Source organism: Scylla paramamosain, chromosome 12 (assembly GCF_035594125.1).
Source record: "Scylla paramamosain isolate STU-SP2022 chromosome 12, ASM3559412v1, whole genome shotgun sequence".
NCBI lineage: Eukaryota > Metazoa > Arthropoda > Malacostraca > Decapoda > Portunidae > Scylla > Scylla paramamosain.
The window spans coordinates 16037948-16048760 of NC_087162.1; positions in this window are offsets into that span (position 1 = coordinate 16037948).

The following is a 10813-nucleotide window of genomic DNA, read 5'->3' on the forward strand; positions in this document are numbered from 1 at the left end:
ACAACAGCAACTACTACTCCTAATACTACTACTACTACTAATACTAATACTAATACTAATACTACTACTAGTAATAAAAATAATAATAATAATAATAATAATAATAATAATAATAATAATAATAATAATAATAAAATAATAATTATGATAATACAAAGTAAATAAATATTTCTGTGATGATAATTTCATCCTGTTGGGAAGGAAGGAATGAAAAAAAATTAGTATCTCTAGATATTATAGAAAATTTTTTATAAGCCACAGCCGGAACTATGCTCAGTCTTCCCCTTTTCCCCCGCCAAACACGCTGCCAACTCCACGAGCCCCCCCACCACACCTATCCACGTATCAAGCTGAGTCAGGAAGCTTTAATTTGTATATCCTCGTAAACACACCACGCTTAATAGCCACGTTAACTACCACCAGTGTCTCCCAACGAGGCCACACACACACACACTAGCAGGCCCTGGTTTATGATGACCTGTTTGTGTGACAGAATAATACGTACTTCAGTTTAGTTTATTTGCAGTAACAACTGACACATGGCCGCGCGGTAAAAGACAGGCAAATGATACGCTGCATAAACTCTGGCATGGTCTCACCAGCTCCCTGGCAACGCAACATGTCCACTTTTGTCAATACGCAAGCAGATGTTAAATATTCTTGCAATCTCATAAACAGATTCTCACTTTGGACTAAACCTAGAGCTCTTCCTGTCTTGAAGCAAGAGTAGGCTTTCTTTGTCTTTGTCCCTGTGTGTGTGTGTGTGTGTGTGTGTGTGTGTGTGTGTGTGTGTGTGTGTGTGTGTGTGTGTGTGTGTGTGTCACTGTTCCTCTTACGCTTTCCCGAAGACACTCAATGTATTTTTTTGCTATTTGTGACGAAAAGACGCACAGTAGTTTGAGAACGCGCGGGTCACATCAGTCACTTGTTATTCAAGTACCGTGTTCCTATTAGTTTTGGCGTCTTTTCTCGACTACTTTTAACACGCTCTAGTGGGCGCTGGTGGTGTTGGCAAGGGTGCTTTTATGATGTCGGTAATAATTTAACAAGTATTCTGCGTCACCACTGGGAAGGACAGACGTGAAAACCTGATTTATTATCTCCGTGACCTTTGAAATGTGGTCTAAAGAGAGGACGAGTGTTTCAAAATACGGATCCTTTGTAGCTGTGATTTGAGAGAGAGAGAGAGAGAGAGAGAGAGAGAGAGAACATAAGAACATAAGAACATAAGAAATAAGGGAAGCTGCAAGAAGCGACCAGGCTTACACGTGGCAGTCCCTGTATGAAACACTCCTACCTATTTCCACCTATCATCCCCATCCATAAACTTGTCTAATCTTCTCTTAAAGCTCTCTAGTGTCCTAGCACTAACTACATGATTACTGAGTCCGTTCCACTCATCTACCACTCTATTCGAGAACCAATTTTTTCCTATCTCCTTCCTAAACCTAAATTTTTCAAGCTTGAACCCGTTATTTCTTGTTCTACCCTGGTTGCTGATCCTAAGAATTTTGCTTACATCTCCCTTGTTATAACCCTTATACCACTTAAAGACCTCTATCAGGTCCCCTCTTAACCTACGTCTCTCTAGAGAATGTAAATTTAACCGCTTCAGCCTCGCTTCGTAAGGAATACTCCTCATCCCCTGTATCCTTTTAGTCATTCTCCTCTGTACTGATTCTAATAGACCTATATCTTTCCTGTAATGTGGGGACCAGAACTGCACAGCGTAGTCTAGATGAGGTCTGACCAGCGCCAAGTATAACTTTAATATTACCTCCGGCCTTCTACTTTTAACACTCCTAAAAATGAATCCTAGTACCCTATTTGCCTTGTTTCTGGCTTCTATGCATTGTTTCCCTAGACGGAGTTCAGAGCTAACTATAACTCCTAAATCTTTCTCGTACCCTGTACCTACCAGAGTTTGGGTGTTTAATGTGTACCTATTGTGTGGGTTTCCTCTACCTACGCTAAGCACTTTGCATTTATTGATATTAAATTGCATTTGCCATCTATCCGTCCATTCATTCATTCTATCTAAGTCTGTCTGCAAGGCGATGGCATCCGCTTCTGACCTAATTAATCTACCTATCTTTGTGTCATCCGCAAATTTACTAACATCGCTATTAATTCCACTATCCAAGTCATTGATATATATTAGAAATAATAATGGCCCTAATACTGATCCCTGTGGCACCCCACTAATGACATGACCCCACTCGGATTTCGAGCCGTTTATTAGCACAGAGAGAGAGAGAGAGAGAGAGAGAGAGAGAGAGAGAGAGAGAGAGAGAGAGAGAGAGAGAGAGAGAGAGAGAGAGAGAGAGAGAGAGAGAAAATGCGCGGAAAAAATTATTATGGTCTTATTATGGTGGAAAGATTATTATGTTTTTTTTTTCACAGAATTTTCCAAAATAAAATACTTGAAATTAATAAAAAGTAAAAAAAGAAAATCACAATAAAACGATAAAAAATAGAAAACATGAAAACATAAGAAAGGACATAAAAAAGTAAGGGAAGCTACAAGAGTCCGTCAGGCCTACTCGTGCCACTCCCAAGAAGAGAAAGAGGAGGAGGGGAAGAACTAGAGGGACAGGTGCAGTAGGAGAGACAGACAAGAAGAAAGGAAGACTAATGCGATGGAAGAGAAGGACAGAGATTGAGATTTAAATGCTTATATATTTATCAGTTCATCTAGTCATCTGATCAGCACGCCGTATATAAAACAATAATTTATTGACAGTTTTTCATTAGCGGAGTCTGTTGAAAGGGAGAAAAAGTAAGGGAAAGTGACGCGCAGATGAAGGGAAGTGGAAGCAACAAAACAAATTAGATGGAAAGTTAGTGGGTGAGTGAGTGGCTGACTGGGACAAATATGGTAGAGTGAGTGAGTGGTAGGGACAGGCATGGTGAGTGAATGAGAATGATTGAGACATGGTAAGGGAGTGAGTAAATGAGAGGGACAGGCATAGCAAACGAGTGAGTAAGCAAGTACGACCGGCTTGTTAAATTAAACCCTTATACTCCGTGATGAAATTTGTAAGCATCACTGACTTGTGTACTTATAAATAAAGAAAAAAAAGAGTAGGGGAGATTGAATATAAACAGGTGTACCATTTCGAGGGCGGGAAAAACGAGAGCATGAGAAGCATAGGAAAGTGGCTCTGAGTGCGAGGTTCAGTCAGTCATGGTCAGAATCACAGTAACCTTGTGCATCCATTTCCTGTGCTTTGTCTTTTCCTGCCTCTTTAAGTCGAGTCAAACATAACACCGTGAGTCAAGCCAGCAGTCGGTATCTTCATGTCGACGCCCACCACTGTTGTGTGTCACGCTAACAAGACGTGTAAAAGTAGTCAAGATTTCAGACTTCTGTGATCTCGTGAAAAATCCATTTGTTGGAAAGCCTAAATGTGTATATACTTACGAACACATAGCGTTTAACAGCCACGTTAACCTTTCTACGCCACTTTAAATCCTCTGCTCTTGACAATACCAGTCCTCAGATTTTATAAAGAAATTTTCACCACTTCAGGGGAATTAAGATAACAAGTACATCTTAACCCTTTCACTGTTATATCACACTTTTCCCATAATCACCTACGATCTCTTAAAAACCTAATTCGTACTAAGCCTCTGGAAAAGACAAGATTAACCAGGTATTCTCTTTTTTCTTTTCTCTCCGTGTATACAAATATTTTTAATGCACTCTGAATTTCAACAAAGGACAATAGGAGTGAAGGGGTTAAACACAGAAGGAATAAGAATAGAAGACTACTTGACTTCTAAGACAACAGAAGAGGTTGGGAGACAAAGGCGTAGATGGACAGATAATGAAAGGGATGTGGTAGTAATGGTGAGGGTGATGAGAGACTAGGCTAAGTGGGTGAGACAGGTAATGGAAGGGCGATTGTAAATGAGAGGCAGGTGAGGCAGGTGAGGGTGGTAGGAGTACTGAAAAGGACTGCCATTATCCTTCACTGTTTGCGGACATTCGCCACCACTAAGACACTTGATGTATGGTTTTTGCACCTCACACCACCAGAGTCACGGTGAAATGCACGCACAACAAGACAGGTCCCGCAGGCTTGTGGGGGGTTAGGGCCCCTTTAGTTTTCCTCAAGGTTAATAATAATAATAATAATAATAATAATAATAATGATAATAATAATAAACGGTTCATTATTCAGGCAGTTAACAAACTGAAAATGTACAGAGGGGGTGGGGAAATACTTACATTAATCCTAAAGGTAAGTCTAATCTAGAAGGGACTATTGATTGATGGCTCGCACCATGGTGGGAATCGCGCTGAGTCTGTGTGTGTGTGTGTGTGTGTGTGTGTGTGTGTGTGTGTGTGTGTGTGTGTGTGTGTGTGTGTGTGTGTGTGTGTGTGTGTGTGTGTGTGTGTGAGAGAGAGAGAGAGAGAGAGAGAGAGAGAGAGAGAGAGAGAGAGAGAGAGAGAGACCTTTCGTAATCTATCAAGATACCTTTTTGATCATAATTATATATACCTGCCTGTCGACACACCTTTCCTGCTCCTCCACCACCTCTAAGGACCAATCACTAAAAGACCACATCACGATGATGCTACATAATAAAAAGCCAAGGAAAAAAATTTCTTCAAAATCTTCTCCCCTTGACTTCGGCGCAAGACTCGGAGGATGGGAGGGAGACGATACGTAACTTGAGGTGAATGTTAGCGCAGTACAGAGGCACCTGCGTCTGCGGGGACCTCGGCATATCGTCACGTCTTGGCTCCGGAGGGTGGCCGCGGGAGAAGGGCAGAAAATGATGGGCGGGAAAGTCAAGGAGAAGTCAAGGAAGCATCATCTAGCAGCCTTGAAAGACAGTCTGGTTTATGGCGACGACAAAGTGCGCAGCGCACCACCCCCACCAAGCCAAGCAGCGCGGGAAGTCCAGGTGGCCGTGAGCACAGGTGTTTCAGCCAGCCACTCATTCTTTCACTCTGCTCCATTATAAGAATGTAAGAAAATAATGTAAGCTGGAAAAAGCCGTCAGTCCTACACGAAGCAGTGGTTGCTGGGATATTCAATCATTCAGTCACTCACACAGCCAGCGAGCCAGCCACTGTCATTCAGCTCAGTCATTCAGTCTCTTATACCAGCAAGCCATTTAGTCATTCAGTCTCACAGCCAGCAAACAAGTCAGCCACATAGCTACTTCTTCAGTTATTCACTTTGATAGTCAGTCCCTCACTCAGCCAGCAAGCAAGCCAGCCAGATAGTAAATTAGTCAGTTATCCACTTAGTCAGTCCCTTAGTCATTGAGTCAGGCACTCAGCCAGCCATCCTGTTTTCTTGTTTGCCATTCAGTCAGTCATTCAGCAAGCCACTCAGCTACTCAATCAGCTAATCAGTTAGCCACTCACCCATCCAGCCCAAACATTCAACTAGTCAGCCAGCCAGTCACATCTAACTGCTAATCACTCAGGCAGTCAATCAACCAACCAGCCATTCAGCCATCTTATCAATCAGCCATTCATCCAATCATTCAGTCAGCCACTGAGCCACTCAGCTAACCAGCCAATCAGATAAAAAACTCACCTAGCCACTCAGCTACACAACGAACCAGCCGGTTATCCACTCAGCCATCTCAATCATCCACTCAGTCAGGTACCCTCTCATCATCCAGATAGCATCTCATCTCAGCAAGTCATTCACTCTGTTATCCAACCAATAACTCTGCTCCTGATCTAACCTAACCAAACCAAAACTAACCAAACCAAACCCTAACCTAACTTAACCAAATCATACCAAATCAAACCCAACCTAACCAAACCCAACCAAACCAAACCAAACCAAAGCAAACCAAACCTAACCTAACCTAACTAAACCAAACCAACCAGCAACGCCGCCCCTATGCTCGAGTTACTGGCGTTGTGTTCTGTGACAAGGCGTCATTCTATCAGGCAGCTTTAGTCTCCACCATCTTTATGTCGCAGCTTTAGAGCGGTGTCTCGGGAACACTGCGGGGGAAGGGAGAGGTGGAGAAAGGATTTCAGAGCAGGAAGGATAGGAAGTAAAGAGACAAGGGTAGAAACCAATAATAGAGAGGAAGTGTGAAACGGAGAGGAAGACGAAAAATAACCGAAAAGAGGAGAAAGGGTGAAAGAATAGTAGGGAAAGAGGGAAATTACTTCCTGCAAGTCGTGTCGCTGACTGCACACTGCTGGCACAGTAAAATCCCCCACCGCGTTAACCTTTGACCTTACTTTCAATTGTACCTGTGGACAAGCGGGACAGCCTTCATCACTCAGGCTTAGCAGGCCTTCATGGAGAAGCCAAAAAGCGTAGGTACTATCTGCGCGTACTCATGCATGCACGCACACACACCACACACACACACACACACACACACACACACACACACACACACACACACACACACACACACACACACACACACACACACACACACACACACACACACACACACACACACACACACCACACACACACAGTGACTCACTGTTGAAGTCGTATTATGCTCATTTATCCACGTATTACCTACTACATCTTCATATGGAATATGGTTGGCCATTCATCTTAGATAAAGTAATAACAGAAAGCATATTAACTAGATGTATGAAATTTATGGGTAAATTTTGTTATCTGTTAAGCATACTAAATTTCAAGTGTATAAGAAAATATTTCATTTTTACGATTCATATATAGAAATGTTGAATATTTCCTGGTCATAAAGTCTTTATGTAGAAAATCTGCACAATATTCGTAGTGACAATATTAATGAATCTGTAGTGTCCCCATTTACGCTCAGCACTCTTCAGCAACTATATGTTTTGTTATGGTCCTCAGTTGTGGAGTTCCTCTCCAACAGACGTAAATAATGAAATACAATTTAGGATTATGATTCTATTTAGAAATTAACCCGCGTAACAGAATGTGAATTGTTTGTATAATAAGATACGTACCTGTCTACATATACTGAGTTTAATGTATATAAGTTATTACGTAGTGTTTAAACATCATAGATTCAATGTACACTTGTGCATGTAATGTTTGGCAATCTTTGAATGTATAAACAAGTAAATGTTTGTAGATGTGTTTTTTTGCAAGTATATTCATAATGTAATGGAACTGTCTGTATAGATTAAAAGATTAAACTTAGCCTGATGAAGAGCTTTGGCTCAACAAGCTGTGCCTGACTCTAAACACTATTAATTTCATATATATATATATATATATATATATATATATATATATATATATATATATATATATATATATAGATATATATATATATATATATATATATATATATATATATATATATATATTATATATATATATATAATATATATATATCAAACTAAAAACAGTAAAATTTACACACACAAGTGGACTCTCTCTCTCTCTCTCTCTCTCTCTCTCTCTCTCTCTCTCTCTCTCTCTCTCTCTCTCTCTCTCTCTCTCTCTCTCTCTCTCTCTCTCTCTCTCTCTCTCTCTCTCTCTCTCTCTCTCATATCAGTATCAGTCTCAACAATTACTATTATATATATATATATATATATATATATATATATATATATATATATATATATATATATATATATATATATATATATATATATATATATATATATATATATATATATATATATATATATATGTACTCGTATGTATGTATATTTCACTATTTCGTATATTCATCCCACGTGTACCATGACCAGCCAGTCCTTTCTCCACCTCTCAAGGGAATTTCACACCCATTTCCAGTCCTTAGGGATAACACCTGCGTTCGGTCCCCTTTCTCTACCTCAAGGGAATTTCACACCCACTTCCACTCCTTAGGGATAACTATCTGCGATCCACTTAGTTCAGATAAATACAGCCAGCATGGTAGTGAGCTGGCAGTTCATTCGGGAGTTCATTCCTGAGTTCCAGTTCAGTCCCAGTCAGAGTCGGAGTCAGTCAGTCACCCTGTCACGATCAGTCTCTTGGGTCTCACTCAGTATCAATCCAGTCATAGTCAGTCTTGAGGGACGCTGCTCAGTCATCACTCATATCACTTCAGAGAGAGAGAGAGAACAATCAATCGTCACGTTATAATTTCGTCTCGAGTCCAGTGTGTACAATCAGTCATCTATTAAATCAAGAACTCTGGTCATCGTGTCTTTTATTCACACATATCAACTATACCAACCAACTACCCACGACCTCCAAGCTACCAGAATCACCACCTCACTCCGGTCATCCACGCTACCAACACAACAAGCATCATCAATCGAGTGTGCAAGTAACAATCATCAACTCCAGAACAAGTGGTGGACCTCAAATCTGACACAGAGGTGGCGCACACAACAAATCTGATACAGTGGTGGCGCACAACTTAGAACAAGAACTATCCTGAGGACTGCTAATACAATGACACTGAGTGAGAATGAAAACGGAATTATACGAGAGTGAGGAAGGATGGAGTGAATGCTGTGGAATGAGTGAGAGGGAGAGAGCGAGCTATCACTCCCTTGCCCCTTATCTTGGATGGATAAAGGGAGGGGAGGTGACAGGGAGGGAGGTTTGTGACAAGACCAAGGAGAAAGGGGGAGCAAAGGAACAGGGTGAGGAAGGCATGTGCTGTGGAGTAGAGGGAAGAAGGGAGAAGGGAGAAGAGAATTCATGACGGGAGACAAGGAAGTCGGGGAAGGGTGAAGGAGGACGATGTGAGTACGGAGAGAGAGTAGAGAGAAAATAGATGCAGCAGGAAATGTGAGGAGGGAGTGAAGAATTAAAGGGAGAGGGGAAGCAGTGAGGGATAAGTACTCCCATTTCCTGTCCCATACTCCTTTTCCTTCTTCCTTCAGACATCCCCTTCCCAGTTCTGCTCCCTCCATCTTGCCCCCTGTACTCCTATTCTCCAGTTTCATCTTCTGCTTCTATATTCTTGAAATGTATACATTATATGTGTATTTATTTTACTCTTTATTAGATGTTTGTCTTTTGTGTTTGTTTGTTTTTTCTCCCTCTCTCTTTTTCTCCTCTCCTGGGCATTGTGTTGCAGATACGACACACTCTGTATTACTGTGATATGTATAAGAATTACCCGTATCCACAACCGTCGATATATTGATTAAATATTGATTAAAACACTGCTGTGTCATGAAAAATACATATCTTGCTGCGACTCAGCATCCGCTGAGTGCTTCTGCTGATATTGTCAGTGCAGTAGTAGTAGTAGTAGTAGTAGTAGTAGTAGTAGTAGTAGTAGTAGTAGTAGTAGTAGTAGTAGTAGCAGCAGCAGCAGCAGCAGTGGTGGTGGTGCTACCAGGAGTACGTACTTGTAGTAATAGTAGTTGTAGTACTAGCTGTTGTTATTGTTGTTGTTGTTGTTGTTGTTGTTGTTGTTGTTGTTGTTGTTGTTGCTACTGCTGCTGCTGCTGCTAATGTTGTTGTTGTTGCTATTAATGTTATAGTTCTCGTGGTGGTGGTTGTGGTGGTGTTGGTAGAAGTAATAGTAATTCTTGCATTAGCAGCAGCAGCAGCAGCAGCAGTAACAACATTAGTTTTCGATATTGCATTATTGTTTTTATTGTTATTACTATTATTATCATTATTATTATTATTATTATTATTATTATTATTATTATTATTATTATTATTATTATTATCGTCATTAGTAGCAGTAATAGTACTAGTACCAGTAGTAGTAGTAGTAGTAGTAGTTAGTAGTAGTAGTAGCAGTAGTAGTAGTAGTAGTAGTAGTAGTAGTAGTAGTAGTAGTAGTAGTAGTGGTGGTGGTAATAGTAGCAGTATAAGTATTATAGCAGCAACAACAGCAGCAATCGTTAGTTTGGAAGGATCTTCGTTGTTTTGAAATCAATCTAAGTGTCATGTTGTCTCTCCTTTCCTGTTCTGTGTCGTCTTATATTCTCTTCAACGACACTTCAGACTATGAGGAGAGAGTGCCTTGCGCGAAGTCACGGTGGTGTCGAAACATCTTTCTGTTCGTGATGTTCTGATGTGAGGGAGGTGGAACTGCAGAGACGTGAGTTGCGTGGTGGCGCTGGTGTCGGGGTGGTTCTCTTCGGTCCTTATGTCTCGCCCGCCCCTTGGCTGCTTACCTAGCGTGATTACCCAGTGCCTGCAGGATTCCCTCTCTCTTTCTTACCTCGCACATATAGGCATGTTCATTCAGGACAAACGAAGAAAGATAATACTAAGATATGTTTATTTTGAACAGTTTTTGCGTAAAATAGTGAAATCTGCCAAAGTTTGTGTAGCTGATTAGCAGGGATGTATTTACCGGAACGGTTACATTGCAAAAACTCTTGGCAAGATACAGGTCACCCACCACCAGAGTGAAGCGTGGCCGGCTCGAGATAACGTAGGAGAAGGAGCGGCGGCGATTGACACTATATGTGTTGTCTTCGAGATGGTGTGCGCTTGCCTGCTTCTCCCCGCGAGTCGGGTGCGTGCTTCTCACTATGATACCTACCTCTGCCGTATCCACCATATCCACCCCTTTTGTATCCACTGTATCCACCTCTGCGGTGAATTCCACCGAATCCACCTCGATATCTTCCATCTCCATATCTAAATCCTCAACTTGCACTTCTTGTTCCATTGTTATGCAGCAATCAGCCTTCAGAACACTTTGGGAGAGGTTTCCATTATCTGGAAGCGATGGGCTGCTATTTCGTGTAGTATCTGATTTAGGTGCACCAACATTTATGTCTTCGTCAAGGATAGTGCTTGTAGTGTTCTTACTCGTCCTCAGTTACAAGCAAACAGTTCAGGGTCTGGATGTAATGGGGACGTTCCTTTGCACCGGTCTATAA